General features: G+C 36.7%; 1 protein-coding gene across 2 annotated transcripts in view; it reads right to left on the bottom strand.

Moving 5' to 3' along the window:
* Positions 1-21,198, bottom strand: part of GABRG2 (gamma-aminobutyric acid type A receptor subunit gamma2) — a 76,545-nt gene that overhangs the window by 8,399 nt on the left and 46,948 nt on the right. The window lies entirely within an intron of this gene.

The following is a 21,198-nucleotide window of genomic DNA, read 5'->3' as shown; positions in this document are numbered from 1 at the left end:
TAGAAGGAAACATTTTTCAGCATATGGATCATATTTTCTTCTTTTAAGTGATTTTTGATGGTGACTTTTCTGCCTACTTAATATACACAATATAAATTTCTTTGTTTGGTGGGAAGTGAGAGGAACAGTGTTTGTACACGGTGTTTCTCTTCCTTAAAATGAATCCTAAGATTTGAAACACTCATTGTATTCTCAGGTCCTGTCTCCATACAAACCAGAGAGAAGACTCTCCTGGTGCTTGACGCTAGTCAATGACTAGTTTACTCAGTTTATAATGAAATTCCTATGCAAAGACATTTTTTTCTCTTGTTTTTATTGAATCATATGATTTTTCCTTCATAGCAGTTACTTCAATTTGTAATTTCTCATTCATGTGGTTATTTTGTAATATGTCTCCCCTATGAGACTTCATCTGCGTGAGTCCACAAACGGTGCCTCTTTTAGACCGTAATTGCACTACCAGTAATCAACACCCTGCTTGATTCTAAATAGGTATTCAGTGACATTAGTTGAATAAGCAATCAAATGAATGAATACATTTATAAATTTAAACATAAAGAAAAAAGACCAAAAAAAGCAAGAAGCTATGTTATAGAATATATGTGGGGAAAAAAGAGTTTATGTAAATAATTCAGAGAGTAGAGTAATAAAAGAATCAAAGAATAACCATATAGCTATGCATGAGAACAATGTAATGTGACACAATTTGAAGTGTCTTTTTTTTTTTTTTATAATCAGGATCCATGTGTTGCTTTTAAAATTCCATGTCCTTCATTTTATGTGATTCCAAGTAAAATTGTAGGGAATTTAAATTTTGAATTTAGAAAGTATGCTATGGAGACATATCCCAGTTACTATGTATTTATGTTTTCTTTATACTCTTAGAAAAATATCAGTTTCAAAGACTTTATCTGCTCTTGCAATATGAGCTGAACACATGAGAGACCAGTTTTCCAATACTGCTTCTTTTTTCTTTACTAAATTATAATTTGTCCTAAAGGCATGGAGAATGAAATCCCAATCATGCGTTTCATTTTATTTCTTTGGCTTCATGCCCATGTTTCTCAACTTACTTGGCTGATTTAGATCTGATTTGAAAATAAGGTACGTTAGAAGCCTCATGCAGAGATTGACTTAGCAGGATGAGTTATTCCTACTCAGTCCAGTTCTTCCTCCCACTCTTGAGCTTTACTCCACACCCTTCCAAGCTATTGAGACAGAAAACCCTCATTGGCTCCTCTTTGAGGGAGTCAGGACTCTCCTTGGCAGTATTTCCTAAATGAGGTTAGGAGTACCTCCTAACACTGCCCTTTGGTGGATTAATGGACTATTACTATTACTTGTTGAGTCAGACCTGGGTTAAGGCAGTGACAATGACCCAGACACTAGTCACTGGGGAATTTAGCTTTCAATGGAACATCAGTTCCATCTCAGAGATCAATAAGCAGAAGTTATTTAGGGATTATCCCTTAAAACTTAAAGGTACGAATTTCTTATTGATGATAACTAGATTTTGATTAGTTCCCTGACGTTATGCTTCTTTGTGTTGATTTATCTGGACTTCAGCTGTTTAAAGTCAAAGCATTTTATAAATTAGTTTGGTCCCGGCTTTTGTTCTAATTTAGAATATAATATACACAAGCTATGATTGTGGAGTAAAGATATTTGATTTGAAATGATCCATATTAATGTCCACACCCCACCCCACCCCCTGCCCCGTTTCTTTTATCTGAATACCAGAGGTAAATGCAAGCTAGGAAAAAAACTAAGAAAGAGGTTTTCGTTTAAAATAATAATACTCAGGGGGTCCTTTTTCTGTCTATTTTCCAAGTCCCTTAGAGTTTTGTGCATATTTTAAATGTGTTAAATGAAACATTCCAAATTATAGTGTTTTAAATCTAGACAATTTTGGTATCTTGTTTTTACTCATCATGTAGATGAATGAGGACCTACACTTCGGCAGCAATGATCTGACTCTCTTAAAGGTGAACTTGGATTTCGCCTCAAGTTAACAAGATAATTATCTTGATTCCATTCTCCTCTTCCCTTTAGGTGAGAATTTAAACTCCCCTTGCCTATTTATCTATGGATTTCTATGTTAAGGTAATAGGTTCTGAGCATCCTCCATCTTCGTTAGGAGCTCCAAAGCTTTTCTACCACTAGATTACAGATTCAAACTTGGGAACAGGCCATTTAAAAGCAAAGCAGCTTCGCAGTGACAGTCTGATGCCTGTCTTGTCTCTAGGGCCACGTCACTTTTCATATTTTTAAAAATTGTTGGGCAGAGGAGCCTATAAAATCAAATCCTGTGAAGGTGTCGCATCAGTGATTCTCCCAGCTCAAAGGTTTAAATGTCAACCCAGTCAAGGATGGTTGTTTCAGCCCCTTTACATTTATTCTATTGACTTATTCAAACATAAATATCTAAAGTTATAGCATTTTGTAAATTAGTCTGGTCCCTGCTTTTGTCCTAATTTAGACTATAATAGACCCAGGCTTTGACTGAGGAGAGAAGACATATAATTTGAATAACACTCATACATGTCCATTCTTTCTTTATTTTTTGTAAGCTTGTATCTCGTTTCAGGAGAAGACCATCAATATCAGTGAACAATGAACTCCAGTTATTCTTTCTTTAGTGTAATTAAATCATATGAAAGCTTTAAAATTCAGATTTATTAGTGTGTTGAGGCTCTTATTTCATTGATGAAACTATCTCTCCTTAAAAACTTAAATATGCCAAGATAGAGAAGTCTTCCCCTCTATTGAACATCTGAAGTAATAAAAATAATTATTTGCCAGTAATGTGGCCCTACTCTGTGTAGACATTGGGCTGAACGGTTTGCATATCTTATCTCCAAACATCCTAATCACTTTGTCAGGGTGGTGAGAAGCTATCACTTCACTTTGTTCCTCTCTTATGATTCTTACTCCACTAGAATATAATGAATAGAGTATATGTTGTTCTCTAGGTTAACTCTGAAAGCATAAGTAGAGTACTGTATTAGGAAACATAGAGGTTAAGACCTGTGGAACGTCACAAACTGATTCTAAATTAAATGGTTAAATGGAAACAAGATTACGTTCTCTCTGACTACAAAGCAGATACACAGAGTGATCTGCTGAGACAGTGCACTACATCTGCCTTTATCACTGCTGATTCACCTGTTGAATCTGAGGCAGAACCCATTGTGACTGCAGGCAGGCAAAGTAGTCGATTGGTCGCATTTTCATTTATGGAAGTTGTTTTCTGAAATTAGACCTGTACCTTACCTAATACACAAAAATAAATCTAAGAGCAACCAACGATCCAAATTTAAGCGTGAATACAAATACTACACAAGGAAAAAGTATTGGAAAATGCTTTTATAATATAGAGTGTGGACAAGACTTTGTCCAGCTCACATAAAACATGGAAGCTACAAAGGGAAAAAAATCGCAGGTTTATCATCTAAAACTTAGAGCATCTATATCATAAATATTGTGTTGTAAATAATTTTAAAAGGCAAAATACCACGCTTGAATAAAATACTTCCAAAATAAATAAGAAGTCAAAGGCTAATATCACGGATGTATAAAGAATTCTCATTAATTATTGAGGAAAGAAACCCACCTTTTAAACTAGGCTAAAAAATATGGGCCATTCATGGATACTAAATATATGAAAAGAATCTCAACTTCAGTAGTCATCAGAGAAATCCGAAGTGAAATAATAATGGTTCATTATAATACTATCAAATTGGTGGTGGGGGGGGAGTAAACATAATTTTCAGTCCTGACAAGATGTGGACGGAAAGCAGAACTACACACTCTTGGTAGGAGTACACGCTGGTGGAGAGTTTTCAGAAAATAATCTGGAAGTATATAAAAATATGTTTTACTCCTAGATATCTGGAATAAACACCGCAGGGGGGAGAAAATAAGGTTTTTTAAAAATATTGCCTTTCAGTTGGCATCAAGCTTTCTTCAAGGTTTGTTATGTGCCCAAAAGAAGGAATAGAACACCAAGTCTTTGGACAGAATCCCAGTCCCTGAAATTAGGAGTCTAGAACCTTGTGGGGGAGACAAGACTTTCGTGTTTAATCAGTTGCTAACTTGTATGCATGCCACCCCCATATCACCGCCTAGCATTCCTGGTGGTGGTTCAGGCTGTCATTAACTCTTCTGGAACTACGTCAATATTCTTCCAGTGATGTCAAGAGAGGGGAAGATGAAGCTAAAACTGTAATCCTTGGCCTCAAAGAGTCCTTAGGCTAAGAAACACATGGATATAGCATCACAAACCAGTGGCACATGGACTCTCATAAAACACACACATGCTCATGTATCTTTCATACAATGCTTAGATGACGTTTCTGGCAAGCACATTTCTAGAAGTTCTGATTAAATGATGCCAGTCTTCACCAAACTTAGAAATCTGTCCTCCTCTACAAAGAAAGTTCAAACTCCTTAGCCTGGCATGCAAGGCTGTCTGTAATTTGAATTTTATCTAGATCTTTCTCTCATGACCCATGTTCTCTAAGCCTTAGACGAAGTAAATTAAATATTTTCATTTCATGCTTCCATAGTTTTTCTGTCTTTTATTTTTCCTGGCATCATATCTCTCCCAGGTCCCTCACTCCTCTCCCCACTCCTTTTGTAACCACCTGCTCCCACAACCACACTTTCACACACACTTATTCTATAGTGTGACTAGGTGGTGTGCTAAGATGGTAGCTATCTTAAAAGTTAAAATGAAATAACTTAAATATAAATAATACTTAAAATGAAATAATCCTCCATTGATCAAGCTGCATGTCAAGTGTTCAGTAAATACATGTGGTGAGTGACTACTCTATGGTGTTAGTACAGATTATAGAAAAGTTATTTCATCGTGGAAAGCTCAGTCGGGCAATGATGGTCTAAATTAATCTTTCTAGGGTGACTCTCTGCTCATTCCCTTCAAGTTCTTCGGTATAAAAATCAATACTGCTTCACACATGATTCTAGTCCATTCTGCCCTGATCCATACTGCACCATCCCAGCCGTGTCTCATACCACTTATAATCTCCCCATTTGATGTCCACCCAATTGGATTTACTTTCTTCTCTCCCAAGGGATCTTGATCATTGTTTTGTTTTCATTTGCCGTATATTACCTCAGATTTCCAAAATACTCTCTGCTGCTCTGATCATGTCACACACATATACACACCTCAAAACCCTTCCATAATTGCCCATTGATATCAGGGCACACTAAAATTCTTTAGCTTTTCCTATAAAACTTTGTATGTTCTTTTCTCTGACTGCATCTCCAGCCACATCTTACATAGTATTTCTTCACACTCCAGCTGGGGCTCTTAGAGTTCTTTTTCTGCCCTGGTCACGTCCTACCTTAGGATCTTTTCACATGCTGATGCTCTTAGCTCAAAGGCTAATATCCTCATTTTTACTTTATTAACTCTGTTGTTTCTTAGATATCAATTAGTTGATCCCATCATCAGAGAAGCCCTTACTAGATCCAATATCCCCAGTAAGATCTCACAGCACCTCAGAGTGTCATAGAGCTGGCCATAATGGAAGGTATATAATTGGTGTGAATATTGGATCACACTCTAGATTCTAATTAGCCTACTTTGCTCACTGATTTTACTCTCGGCACCTAGTACACTGTCTGATATAGAGAAGGAGTTCAACAGTTATTTGTTAAATGAATAAATAACTTAGCTCAGAAAGCCATGAAGAAAACCCTGGGTGAACTGTACACCAAAAGCATTTAAGACCAAGGTGGAGATCAACATGGGCTTTTAAACTATTAAACTTTTACTTTAGAAAGTATTGCTCCTGGAAATATTTTTACTGGATACCTTGCTGAACTCTGGCAATGTGAATATAAGGTCACAGTGAGCTGTTAGCAATCTTAACTGCTTGCCAGGAAGAAAACAGAGAAGGGAAACCACTACATCAGAGTGACAGTGTTATGCTTATTAAAGAATTGATTGGTGATTTCAGTTTCTCAGCCAGATCCAATTAGTGAGAGAAGAGAACAAAGGGCTTGGCTGCTGAAACAGAACCATTGAGGTCTTTCAGGTCAAGTCTAATACGTGTGTTTTCATCTCAAAATTGTACCATTTTTATTTCATCTGTTGATTGTTTAAGCTCATATGTTGAAAAAGAATAAGATAGCAATTGGGGAAAATTCGACAAAAAATAAAAAGTATAATTTAACATATTTTCCAGGCTAAATTTATCTTTTAAAGTCTCCCTCTGACATGCCCACTGAAGAAAGAGAGCATAGAATTGTGGTGACAAACAGGGCTACTTCAAGTTCCATTCCCTAGAAGCAGAGCTGGAGTCCACAATTCTTGCAAGGATTGCTGGGTCATAAGGTAGTTCTATTTTTCGAGTAATTTACATACTGTTTTCCATAGTGGCTGCACCAATCTGCAATCCTACCAACAGTGCACAAGGGTTCACTTTCCTCCACATCCTCACCAACACTTGTTTGTTGATTTATTGATGATAGCCATTCTGAGGGGGGTGAGGTGCTATCTCAATGTGGTTTTTATTTTCATTTCTCTGAAGATCAGTCATGTTGAGCAGAGGTTTCTGGATTTTGAGTTATAAACATTAAATAGCATTTCTCTCTTCCTGATTTTGGAACAATTTGTGAGACACATTCATAAATTCAACAGATAGAGTTCAAATATAATCGTTATTGCTAGTAGTATTGGTTTGGAAGATAAGTCTGTAGTCACAGATGGGATTCTGACTCTTTCTCATCCACATCTAACCTTTGATATTAACAATCAGAAGGACAGGTAAGCGTTCAAGGGCAACATACTTGCTTAGAATAGCTGGCTGGCACTTATTGAGTACCTAAAGGAGAGACTGAATGAGACAAGCTTTTAGATTAACTTCTAAAAATTAATCCATGCCTTGACTCAAGAGAGTTTACCAAATGCGTAACAGATGCAAGAGATTATTAGATCCATCCAATAAGAAAACACCTAAGTGGTCAAGTATCCCAATTTTGCCAACCAAATAACACAGAATGAATAAAGGAGGAGGAAGTCAGAATGGAATCTTGTCTTTGTAATACTTCTAAAGGCTGGAAATTCCTGTTTAATGTGTCAAGAAAATATAAGGCAAGAGGGATTGTGGCTGCCCATGGCGAAAGATTCCATGTTCTGGGGACTCTTTACCGACATACGGAATATGCTTTTCCTGTTGGGAAATCTTGCTTCTTTCTGCAGGTCACAAATAGGATTTCTATTCATTTTTTCTGTTAACTACAGTCTCATTATTTCTATGCCAGAAGGGCAAAATATACAACATATTGACTCCTTCCCTGTGGCCTTGGGATTACAACTGTGACAACTCAGTTTGAATGTCTTATTCCAAGGAGCATAAAATGCTTCCTCAGCTAGCACTTACCTATGGTTGGCTGGAGGTAAATGACTACCATCTTTCCTAGGATTTCTCAGATTTCCACTAATACTTCTATTACACCAGTCAAATTTTCTTATTGAAGTGGACAGAAACAGATAGAACTATATTATTGTATGTGCTCCTTACTGGTATTTCTATTCTGAGCTGCTGAAAATATTTCCAGTAAACAACTTAGAGCCATGAGAGCTAAGAATGGAATATGAATTGACATTTTAAAATTTCTCCTGAAATGGGACTTCCGAAAGAGGTAAGTCAGGAGAGCTGCTGCTACCACAATAATACTCTAAGCCAGGAGTAACCACACATGAAAGGGTATTTTGTTGCCTTTGACTCCCAAGCCATGCTGATATGTAGTCTGTACTTCAGAGTGCAAGTTGAACAGAAAATAGATAATTTTTATGACAAAAATCTGTGATATTAATAGTGTTCATGGATATACTGATGGTCATATAAACAAGAAGACTGACTGCTTTACTGTTATCCCTGACTGTTACAGGTAACCCGTTAAAAAAGGCTAAAATATACTAAGCTTATCTACTAATGTCATGAAGCTGTTTTGCAAAACACCTGTCCTTAGGAAGCTGCAAGTACCACCTCATTTATACATTGTCTCTGAAAGATTACAAAACACTTTCCCTACCGTTAGCAAATGTGATTTTCACAACAGCCTTAGCAATAGGTATGGTATCCCAATTTTACTGGGAGAATTTAAATAACTTATCCAAGTCTTTCCACCTTGTTAATGTCACTGGTTCTTGAATCCTAGGACTGGATCCTTTATAATTTCTGCAACCATGAAGTATTCTGCACTTATATAAAAACATCTTTTAGTATCTAGTCAGATGTTTGTGGGAGTTAGATTTAATTATGCTGGGAAATTGCATTCCCCTTGGGTGGATCAAAGTGGAAAATACATTCATTTGTATCTTCAACTTTAGATTTCTGAGCCAGAGTTGTTTTATTTATATAATTCCCTGGTGAATTTATTAGCTGCATTGTTGGAATTTGATGATGGGCTCAAAATAATGAATTGTATTACAAAAGGCCACATTGAGGTAAGAATCTGTGGTGGATTTTTTAGAGGGCAAGGAAGGCAGAGAAGCTAGTAACTAATACAGATCTTTTATTTTTCAGTAAAGGAGTGCAGAGAACTGATATATTAATAAATACCTAGGTTCACTCTGTGAACCTAGAGAAACCACTAGTGTCTGGATGAAAATATTAAGCTTCCTGTTGTCTAAAGCTATTCTCTAAGAGAAAAACTCTAGTTTGTTGAGTCAGACAGCTGGTGTTCCAGACAAATGAATTTCCATCCTCCTAAAAGTAATAAGTGTATTATATAAGGTTCAAGAAGAAATGGAAGGATTTTTTTTTTTTTTCAATCAGGGATCCCAGTTACCCAAATCAGCTTTCTATATTAACCACATTCAGTAATTACTTAACTTTCCACTGTTTTGCTTCATGTCTATGATCCTAAATACCGGCTCAAAATGAACAGGCTGTTTAACTCCAGGAGGAGCACTGGTTTGGGAGGTAGGCGTCTTGGGTCGGCCACTAGATAGCTTTGTCTCCTAAGATAAAATACTCATCTTTTTTGATGAATCTCAACTGCTTAATCTTTAAGAGGATAGAATTGGTTGATATGGATAAATTCTAAGACTCTTTTTAACTTTAGTTCTCTTTTGAATATTTAGTAACATTTCTCCTATGCTTAAATGCAACAGAATGGTATTAATTACATTACAAAGATTACACTACTTTGTAATAATTGATATTAATGGAACTTTCACTATGAGTCAGGAATTAATAGCAAGCACATTATATGCCTTAACTCTTTTTGTGTTCACAATAGTCCTATGAGGTGAATTCTAGTAAGGAATTTGCCACTCAGAGAGTTAAGAAACATTCTCCAAATCACACAGCCAGTTAGTGACAGGACAAGCATTTTTGAACCCAGCCAATCTGACACCACAATCCTAGGTGTGGACATTGTTAATATCCACTCCTTCCCGTGCCCTTCTCTGAGCTCATGCAACCCATTCGCCCGGTGGTACAAGGGTTGGCTGCTAACAGCCCACTTTTATGGAAAGTTGCCTTTGGCCTAAATGGAACCATCTTAACTAGGTGATTAAGGCCACTCCACCTCAGCCTACAGAGAATGAACAATGGCTGCTTTTGCCTCAAGATGGTGCAGTTTGTTCCAGAACCTCCTGGAAGCTCTCCTCCTTTGGTTGAAGTAAATCGTGCTTAGCTTTTTCTGCTGTTCTTTCCTGTTTCCTTCATCCCCCATTTCTAACAGCCAAATGCAAAAAAAAAAAAAAAAAAAAAAAAAAAAAAAAAAAAAAAAAACCTTGAGGAAAGTTTGATGCCAATTGAAAGCAATATTTTTAAAATAACTTTTTTTTCCCTGCAGTGCTCATTCCAGATATCTAGGAGTAAAATATGTTTTTTTATATACTTTCAGATTATTTTCCAAAAATTTTACATTAGTGTATATCCCTACCAAGAGTGTTTAGTTCTGTTCTTTGTGCACGTCTTGTTAGGACTGAAATTTAGCTTATGACCCAGCAATCCCACTTCTGGGTATCTAAACAAAGAAATGCAAAACACTAATTCAATAAGATATATGCACCCCTTGTTCACTGAAGAACTATTTATAATAGCCAAGATATGGAAGCAACCTAAGTATCCATCAAGAGATGAATGGGTAAAGAATATGTGATACATTTACACAATGGCATATTACTCAACCATAAAAAAGAATGAAATCTTAACCATTTGCAAGAACAAGGATGGACCCAGAGGGTATTATGCTAAGTGAAATAAGTCAGACTGAGAAAGACAAATATCTAATGATCTCACTAAAATGTGGAATCTAAAGAACAAAATAAATGAATAAACAAAACAGGTATAGAGTCTTAGATACAGAGAACAAACTGATGGTTACTAAATCAGAGGGGAGTTAGGGGATGGGTGAAAAGGTGAAGGGATCATGAAGTACAAATTGGTATTCCCAAAGTAGTCTCAGGGATATAAAATACAGTATGGGGAATATAGTCAATATTATTGTAAAAACAATGCGTAGTGTCAGATGGGTATTAGACTTATTGGGGAATCACTTCATAAATTATATAAATACCTAACCACTGTGCTGTACACCTGAAACTAATATAAAATAATATTGAATGTCAACTATAATTAAATATATATATATTTATATGTATATATATATTTAAATATTTAAAAATATATATTAAATATATATATTTATATATCATATATATATATAAATATATATTTATATGTATATAAATATATATATATAGTCATGGGTAAAGTACAGCATAGGGAATATAGTCAGTGGTATTGTAATAGTTATGTATGGTGTTGGATGGGTGGTAGACTCTCTTGGGGTTATCACTTTGTGAGGGGTATAAATGTCTGATTACTATGTTGTTTTATACACCTGAAACTAATACTAAAAGAAAAAGACAGAAACCTCTTCTGGAGACAAAAGCATGTTAGTCAGAAGGAACATGTTATTTTCTTGTTGTTTTTCACTCTTTCGATGTGTCTGGCATAACTTTGTGTTTGAAGCCAGATCTGGTTAATCTAACCCAGGCACTGACATTTTCTTAAAGAAAAGACTTTACAGAGAACCAATGTTACTGGAATACCAAGCTTTCTAAAATGGCTTTGAAAGCAGCTGGAAAAAGAACGTTTAAATTCAGTCAACTGCAGGCAATGGTTGCAAAAGGTCAGATCACAAAATGTTCCTGAGATGTGAAATCACTCCTGGGGATACTCTGCAAAATTATAGGCTTAAAAACTTAGCCTCACTTGCTCTGTGCTCTATGCCCAAGCACTCAATTTTAAGTATTTTTGTTGTTGTCTTTCCCTGCTAGAATTCTCTCACCCAGGAAGTTTTGCATTTTGTGATACTCAAGGTAATTTTTAAGATGTCTGTCAAAAATCATTATCATTATAAAAAATATTTATAAATTACATCATACTGCATAGAGTTGGTTCTAAAAAAGCTCATCTTCTCTGAATAAAGAAAATTTTGTTTGTTGATGAGGAAAGCACTGGACTCAAGTCAGCAGTCCTGGGTTCTGATTTGTACCTGGCTGTGATCTTGTATGATCTTGGGTAAATTCCTTTTCCTTTCTGGGTCTCTCTCTCTCTTTTTTGTTTCTTTTTTATATGATTGAATTTATTCAATGAGATAATAGATCTTGAGAAAAGCAGGCAACCACATCCATTTTCTTGTTACATTTGGCATTCAAATCTCAAGGCTTTGTTGGTTTTCAATGTATGTGTCAAAGCATGAATTCCGGTATCAACCTGTTTGTCCCCTGGAGTGTTGCATCTCTGTCATTTTATAAAGGACAGTCTAGATCATGGGGTTGATGCCCTGTATTCTCTGTCCACAGGGAAGATGAGGATTGTGTTTTTGAGCAAAATGGGGCTCTGGGAGCAACTGCTTTGAAAAAAGGATCATGTGAACCAATGTTTGTGGTATCTGCCTCATGTCTGGCTTCTGCTATTGCAGGATTGATATGGGAGATTATCAAAAGCCCTCTAAATCCTTTTTTTTTTTTTTTGAGTTGGCACTTGCTTTATTTTCACAGATGGTGTTCCATATCTAATCAGCATCAAGAACAATGGTGTAATGCTTTGCTCATCAAAACTGAAACTGTCCTTGGATAAATTATATAGGGAGTTTACAGTGTTTTTATCGCTGAATTAGAATTTGGATTTTGATCCTAGGTGTCAGAGATGAAAGAATTTAGAGATCAGTCCCGTTTATTTGCTTTATAAGTAAGAAAGTAGAGTTCTGAGGAGTACAGGAGCTTGCCACAGAGCCCGTACCAGAAGCTATGTCTCTCAGTTTACCCCTGAGTGCTTTATTATTTTCATTAATACTGTCATTTAAATAGCTAAAACTATGAGTTCTAAAGTGGAACTATGGTTTTATGCATTAAAGATTTAGATTTTCTCTCTCTTTTTCCATGCTTGAGTTCCTGAATAAACTTCAAAGTTAACCGACCCTTGCTATGGAATAACTGTTCTTATGATTTGCAATGAATAAGATAGAAAATCATGATAATCCTTAATTTTAAAGAGCTATATTATTTGCTAAAGTAGTATTGTTCTCTCAGACTTGAGGCAACAACTTCTTAGCCAGTTGATCAAGGGAGATTTCTCAAGGAAGATTTGACATTGGCATCAATGAAATTGTACCTTACTTGGAATCTGATGTTTAATAGTGAGCAAATTGAAGTCCCTTTGTTCCCCTCTATAGTGTTCCTTTCAGGGGGAAAAAAATCTCTTTTCAAGGAGTTTCTACAGGATGTGCAGTTTGTAGAATTTATTGACATTAATATATAGCTCCATCACCTCAACCAATTTCTTAGCAACATATTGGATTTGGTGACATAGTGGTACTAATGGGAAAACTGTAAAAACTGGCTTGCAAGTTATAGGATGTTGTAGAATTAAATATAGCTGCACATAATACAATATACAGATGATGTATTAGAGAATTATACACTTGAAACCTATATAATTTTACTAACCAATGTCACGTCGACAAATTTAATAAATTAAAATATATATGTATATATAGCTGCTTTAAGTTAAATATTAATATCTTTAATTTTTTTCAGTGATAGGGAAGATACTCTTGGTAATGTTTTTCGACTTATGTTTTGAAAAAGGAGAGTATCCTTTTTTTCCTGTTACCCACGTGTCAGCTTTGATGGACAATCTGTAGTCTACCCTGATGTCAAATTCACCAAGCTCACATGTAGCTCATCTTTCATAAAGCAACAAAGAAAATGCTAGCAACAAAAACATTCCCTACAAACTCTCATTGCTCTCTGTATAGTTTAGCCATTGTTCTTACTAAGAAAAGACACCAATACACAAATAATAGAATATAAACAGACTCTCTTTGTTCTTAGTTCTAAAATTATTCCTTTAATCACTATCATTTTAGAATAATAGAAATATATATTACTAGGAAAAAAGCATATCGTTTCAACTATTTAGAATTATAGGGAATTTCAAAAATCACCTAATCAATTACACCTAGCTGTAATTGAAACTCAGTGAATTAAAATTATATACCTACAATTAATTAATATCAGATAATAAAATATAGCATTCCAGTAGCTTGGTTCTTAATTTGGAATTTTCTCTTATTAATTTTCCATTAAAAACATTGTGCAGATGTTTTTGGTTCATGTCATTGAAATAATAGCACAATTGTAGAAATACGCAATTTTTGATATCAACTTGCTCAATTCTTTCATCTTAGAACTGAGGAAACTGAGTCCTAGGAGGGGTTTCTCACTCCCGAACCCCCGTCCTAGAGATCTGGAAGCTATCAGTGTCTTCTGTCATGGGTCACCATGTGTCGTGTGGCGTAAGAGGGAAAATAGGAGAGAGAGCGGAGCTGGGCATTGGGGACAATTGATTATCTGCCTGCTGAGAACTGAGCTTGGAGCAGCAGCATTTTTTGCAAGTGCTGATGTTTCCTTCTCACACGTCATGAGGAGGGGAGCCGGGGCAGCTTCTAGCATTGTTCCTTGAAGAGCTGAGACATGGTATTATGTAAAACAAACCCAGACAAGGGAAGGGATGCCAACAAACAGTCTCACCACACTTAGTCAACTGTCCTCCAGGGAGATACTGACAGTGTCTTTCCGCCTCCAGGAGTGAAAGAGTGCCACTTGCTGAATGTAGGTTGAATGACCCAGATGAAAATCTGAGCTGAAATCAATACACCTCCTCACTGTATCTCAGCCAAGGATGAGAACTTGGGATAGCTCAATAGAAGAGATACTAGGCTTGGCAAGTAGCCACGTTCCTTAATCGCCAGGAAAGGAAGAGCATTCTGGAAATTGGACGGGCAGTTAGAAGGAAATAAGATTTTCCCATTTTCTGCTTCATTCTGAGAATCCAAGCAAAAGTATGATAAAGGCTGCATTTATTTCTCACATTTCCCATTTCTCTGCTCTTCCTCTCGATGCTCTGTCCTGTGTGACCAGCGGTCTCCTTCCAGCCTAACTTCCCACAAGGCCTCCGCCTGTCCTGCTTGCCCAGAGTAACTCTGCGCTCTGATCATGTTCATGCATTGCAAACAGTGGAGGCTGTGGGGTCAGATCTGGATCTGCACCCTAACTCTAGTCCTTATGGGACATGTAACTACATGAGTTACTTAACTCCATGGAACATCAGTTACTTCCTATCTGCACTCAGCTCTCTTCTGTGTCACGGTCCCTCCCTTCTGGTCTAAGAACTGTGGTTAATCCCTGATTTTCTCGTGCTTGATCCCTACTCCCAGCCAAACTGAACTTCTTGCTGTTCCTGAGACAATCCAGGCATCCTCTCGCTGTAGTGACTGAGGTAATTAATGCGTAGTGTCTAGAAATATGGGGATCCTAACTTTCCAGAATGGCGTGCAGATTCCCAACAAACCTGTGTGTCAGGAGGTCAAGTGTAGCAGCTGCACGTGTTTGCACTGAGGCCGCTTCAGGGCTCATGTTATCCACAGTCTGGGTGGGAAATGGTTTGGTCACTAGAACCCAGATACCCATGGATTATTTTAGGCCTTCATAACACAATTTAAAATGATGTATAAAACTAGACACTCACAACAGAAAAGAAACATATGTGGAGACAGGAAGATAACATTGAACATCCAGAGGGTTAAAAAGGATTCCAGCACCAAACATAGCTGGCCAAAAGATTCAACTGGAAGCAAACAGATATAAGTTCTAGAAAGTAAGAGAGAGAGAAGAAGAAGAAGGAAAAAAAATACAGGCAATAGATTTCTCTAGTTGTTTTTCTGCCAGAAAGTGCAAGCCTATGACATCTCATGATACAGCATGTGTATCCCAAGGTCGTATGTTTTCTGATTTAATTATTTCAACTGTTGTACATAGATGTGGTACAGTAAAATAAAAATAATAATAATAATAATAATAATAATAACATGATCCAAGCTGAGAAATCTTGTGTGTTATTTTTCATATGCTTAGGTGCAAATATACACACTTGTCCCTCCATCAAATAGAGAACAATATATCGTACCTATGTAAAAACTGTTCTTATGTTTAAGAAATGCCTTTATCTAGGTGACTTGTAAGATCTCTTGAGATGTTTTGCAGAGCAGTGTTTCAGTTTTATTTCATTGCTGTTGGAAATATTTAAGAGGAGCTAGGAATGAAAGACTGGATCTCTAGCTCCAAATCAAGATTAGAGCTAACCAGAGTTAAAGCCACTCCCAGTATACGCACAGAGGTACACGATAAATCAGAGAAGGGAGTACCAAGCTTATTCCAGCAATTGTAAATGTTGAATTTAAGGGGTTCAGCAGAGTTTATAAATAGCCGGTTGGATAAACAATTTCATACCTCTAAGTTCATATTTATCTCGGCTTTGCCATTTACGTTGTCACTGACACCCACAGAAGTTATCCATAGATAGTTCAGCAAACAGTTTAGTTTTCTCAGGACTAGTACCTTCCACTTGTATTGTGTATGAGGATGCTGCCAAATGCATGTTGATTTTTCTCATCTGCAGATATTTTCCTGACAAAAGAACGCAGTTCTAGAATGGGTTGAAGATAGTCTTCTGTTACATAAATTGCAAAGTGGCAAGCACTGTATTTTGCCCTCTACATTATTCATTTAATCCCAGTAAACTTGGATTATTTATCCATTACTTATCCATATTATTTATTCATTTTAGAGATGAAGAAATGTCCATTTAAAACAAATAACATGAATAAGTCACTAAACTGGTTAATTGTGGGTTTGTGATTTAAACTTCAATTTGTCGAGCTCCTGAGCCATGTTGTCCCCATGTTTGAAGAACCAGAGCTTTTTGGAAGTTAATGAGTCTAAGGAAACAAAACAACGTCTACTTAGATGTTTACCTTTGAAATGTTTGAAGCTTTATAATATTATTTGATCATAGAGACCACTGTGTCACCACACACCTTTTAATAACTTTTGTCACATGTTATAGTAAGAGGAAACTACATTTTTTGTCACATTCCTGCCATTTCTAAAACGAGAACAAGAGTTTCCTTACTAGTCCTTGTTCTCTCTGGATTAATTTTCTGAAGAAGGTTAATTCACTTTCATTTCCCAAGAGTTGTTCCAAGACTGCTGCTTAGAAAGCCCGGGTGGGGGTGGGGAGAACCATCCATGATAAGAAAGGTAGAGCTAAGTATGCTAGGGAACTGAAAAGGGTATCGGATAAAACAAAAGGGACTTCAAATGATACCCCTGGAAGTAGGAATACGGAATGCATTACATAATGTCGTACGGGAAGAAATTTGATGGGGTGAGACTTAATCATTAATGCAAGACGAAATAAAAAGGCCGGCTTAGCCTTCACATGTGCGGCAGCCCTTCTCAAACAATTATGCCTGAGAATCACCTCGGGACCCTGTTTAGATGCTGACTCTAAGGCCATACTTCTGGAGATTCTAATTCTACAGATTGGGGTGTGGTCTGGAAATCTACATTTTTAATAAGGAACAGAAGTGATGCTGAAATACTCATAACGTATTTTGAGAACTCATGCTCTAAAAAAAATCAAAGGGATAGGGGACCAGGTAACAAAGCTTTGGAATGGAGCAACAGCTGAGTGATTCCAATACTTCCTCTTTTTATTTCAAAGCCCTTTTCATTATTGTAAAGGGGAAAAAACTCAATTGTCTTTATAAGTCATTTTAATGAGTGACATGAGTGGATAACACAATCGTCTGGATCAATTGCAGAGATTTAAGTAAAGACGTAAAATCCTTTATCCTCCACCTCTTGGGGATTGATGTGTTTCTGAAGCCATTAAAAAAAAAAAAAACCAAAAAGTTTAAAATAGTAACACTACACATATGGAAAATACATGAATATTCATATTGAATAGAATAAAGTCTATAACAAACTCCGTGTCTTTTCAGGTCAGTTTTCTCTGCCAAATGAGTTGAGACCAAGTCATGTTATTTTTACAACAATGAAATGCAAACTTTAGTTTTTAAATTAATGCCAATGCTTGAGATTTCATAAGATGGAGAAGACATGAGGCACTTTTAATAGTTATAGTTTAGGGAACACTTAATATTTGCCTCACGTTGTATTCAGTTTTTTATATGGTTTGTTGTTGTTATTTTCACAATAGTCCCATGAAAAAGAAGTCAGATTGAACCCAAATTAAAGGTGAGGAAACTGAGGTCCAGAGGGTTAAAGTGATTTGTTCAAGGACAGCGAGTTCATGGCAGAGCCAGGCTAAGAACATGGCTGACCTGACTCTGTGACTGTACCTGCGCTGTACTGCCTTTGCTCAAATATCTTCTCATTCACAACCAAACTAAGACAGAAAAATGTGCTTCAATGGCAACATAAGTACAAATTTAAAATCTCTTGTCATTAATTCCTAAGCGTTTTACCAGTTGTTACGCACTCAAATAGTCCTTAGAGCAGTTCACACATACTTGCCTTCTCCTCTCTTTCAGAACTGGGGTAGAAAACCACTCATCCATCCCTTCCAAGTTAAGCAGGGTCACGTGATTGCCACTGTCCCATAATCCAGATTGTGATAACAATCATCTGCTTAAATATTCACACTTAAATATTCAACTTCTGCTTCATTTTAATCAATGCCAGTTTCTTTTAATTCTGAATTAGTCAAAATTACTTCAAAGCATGTAAGTACATATTTGGTCAGATTTTAAAATAAACATGTATTAGTGTGCTTGTGTGTGTGTGTGTAGGGGCGCACTTTATAAAGTCGGCCAAATAATTCAAGCTCTAGGCTAGTGGAATAAGGAAAGATATATTTTAAACTCATTCAATTCCACAAATTCTGTTATACTTCTTTTTGTAATTTAAGGTTAAGAACTTTTTAAAACCTGACTTTTGCCTTCAGTAACACTGAGACATGGCAAAGCTAATGAAAGCTTGAATTTATCTAAACATGTATGCATACTTTCTATGTGGCTCTTTTATTTCAGCCCTTCCACATTTTACAGGCATAGGCATTCAACTTGCAAACTGAGATCTTTCAGCAAAAACAGAAATTGATATTCTCACTCTGTTGAAGGCCAACAATTGCGAGAAGTGCAAGCCCAGAATTCTGAAACATTTTCTGAGATATGCCTACAAACCTTACATTACATTAGACAACAGTCCCTTGCTCTCAAAGGGACACGCCAGTCTTCTTTCTGCTGTCTGCATCTCTGGCAAACCTAACTTCTCCAATTTTCAAAATTCAGGCAAATGCTTCTGAATCCACAATTCTTTCTTTTAGCTATCTTCCTTCAATTCTGCAACAGATATTTCTGGAGCATCTACCAGGTCCTATGCTAGCTGCTAGGGAGCTTCACAGTGAACTTATGTGCTTTCATGGCATTTTATCTGTATTCGGTCTTAGAAAGGAGAAGCCCTCTCATCAAATACAGAGAGCTTGTGGGTAGGTCAGTTAATTTTAAGTGATCCTTGATCGTGTTAATAAATATGATTTATACAATGTTTTAAAATTCATGTTAATTTAAACACCTTGAAAATATATCTTTTATCCACCATGATAAGAAATAGATTCAAGGCTCATTTTCTTTGAATAAGACTCTGCCCACTTCTTATCACAGTGTCACCTTTCATACTTAAATCACGTCTAACTTCATCCACTTGAAAAAATATCAAGGGTAAAATTGTTTTCATATTTTGTAATAATTTACTGTTAGCCCAAACCTAAATATATGATTTTGGGTAATATTTAATATATCATTAAAATAATTCAACATTTATAAACAGATCTGGGCAGAAATTCAACTGACTCTGGGTAAATGTTAAAGTCACCAGAATTATATAAACATGTACTAGAATAACCCATGAGTCTCAAGTGTTCAAATTGCCATGGACATCAGTCAGTACTTTCCACAGAGGTAATGGAAAGGGTAGCTGTGTACACTAGTTTGAAGTGAATTAAATAAGGAGAGTAAAAAGTGCTTCTACAGTTTTATAATTACTTGAATAAATAACTAAAATAATTAGTCCTTAAGTTTCTTGAAAGTGAGATCCATGCCTCATATAACTTTTAACCTAATATCCCTTGTTACAATGTTTTATTTATCATATATGCTTAGGGAATACTAAATGAATAATGAACAAAGTAACTAACTGAAGAATAGCTGGGTTAATGAAAGCAATGTTGGATTTCATACCAAGTTTTAATGGGAATTCTTCATATAAACTGGCGAGTTTCCTTGCATAATGGTATATAAATGATCCTATAGAGTTATACAGTGCTTTGCAATTACAAAGCCATTTTCACATATTTTAATCTCATTTAATATAAAGATTTTATATGGTTGGCTAAATAGAATATTTCAATCCTTATTTATAGGCATGGAAAGTAGCTCAGAAATTTGCCCAAGTTCATGCAGCTTGCAGACATGGCACCAGAGCACGGGGTATCTGACTCCTCATCCAGAATTCTCCCAAGTCTGCCTCTTAGGCTAGGAAGAAACATTATTCAAAGAAAAGCTACAGTGTTGGAATACTGACAGCCATTTCCTAACTTCACCATTGTCCAGAGAATCCTCGTAGGTATAGTGTCATGTTAGATGAGAAATGTCAATCCTAGAGTGATGGAGCTCAAGGAGAGCTCATGTCCCTCCTTGACTGTGATCTATTCTCCTAGGCTTCAGAGAGGACTCCTGAGGGACCACGGGTGGATTGAAAGATTGGCTATAACATCAAATGGCAATCCTCTCTAGAGCTACAGACAGATCAGATTTGTCTGGATGCAAAGCTCATGCCTGGTACTTTCATGGACCACAAATTGAATGTAAAGAAGAGGAGAAGGGAAGTAGAAACCACACAGCATCTCACTTAGCCTTAGGCTGGCACAGCTGTGGCAACATCACATTAGTGGACATTTCAGCAAAGACTTCCCCAGCAAACTCCAGTGCTCAGAGTGCTGGGCTGGCAGTTGGTCTCTGCAGACACCTCTCTCCCACCAACTTCTGTCTGGGTGGCACTTGGCATTGCAGGCCTGGGGGCAGCATCCCCACTGCCAGAAAGAGGGGTGGGTGGAGATAGGCAACTGGGTAAAATAAGCCCTGGAACAGTCACAATGAAGGACTACAATAGCCCTTCAACTGGATAATGACTGTACCCAATACTTTCAAATTATATTCCGAGGATATACTAAGGTATTTAAGAATTTGAGATATTTTTAGGAGAACGGTTTCTTCGTTCAGGAAAAAGAAAAGAAAAAATGAGGATTACATGCTATTGCAGCATGTAGGCCTTAATGTGCTCTGCTGTGGTGGAGTGTATGGATTTGTGTGTGTGTTGCTTCATTAGGCTTGTCGCATAGAGATTCATGTGAAAATTATTTAAAATTCAGTGAGATACACCTCATTGTTATTCTATTGGACTGTGGAAAAGACCCAGATCCAATGTATCGCCTTGAGACCTATTAATGGTGCTTGAAATATAGGAGGCCTTGAATAAATAACCGAATGAAGTGAACTCAGTTGACCCCAAAGAGAGGAGCTAACGAGAGCTCTTGGCCACTCTCGGTAGAGCGTAGTAAGTAGCATTGCACAAATGCACACAGGCAGACTTTGCAGTCTGAACTAAGTCTGAATCTTGGCTCTTCCCCTTGGTTGAGTTACTTATCCATTCTGAGCCTCTAGTTTTTCATTTGTAAAATGGCCATGTTGATACCTACTGCATGGGGTAAT

The sequence above is a fragment of the Rhinolophus ferrumequinum genome, chromosome 24 (genome assembly GCF_004115265.2).
Source record: "Rhinolophus ferrumequinum isolate MPI-CBG mRhiFer1 chromosome 24, mRhiFer1_v1.p, whole genome shotgun sequence".
In the NCBI taxonomy this organism is placed as follows: domain Eukaryota; kingdom Metazoa; phylum Chordata; class Mammalia; order Chiroptera; family Rhinolophidae; genus Rhinolophus; species Rhinolophus ferrumequinum.
The sequence above is the reverse complement of the archived record's forward strand: the minus strand, read 5'-3'. Positions and strand labels throughout refer to the sequence as shown.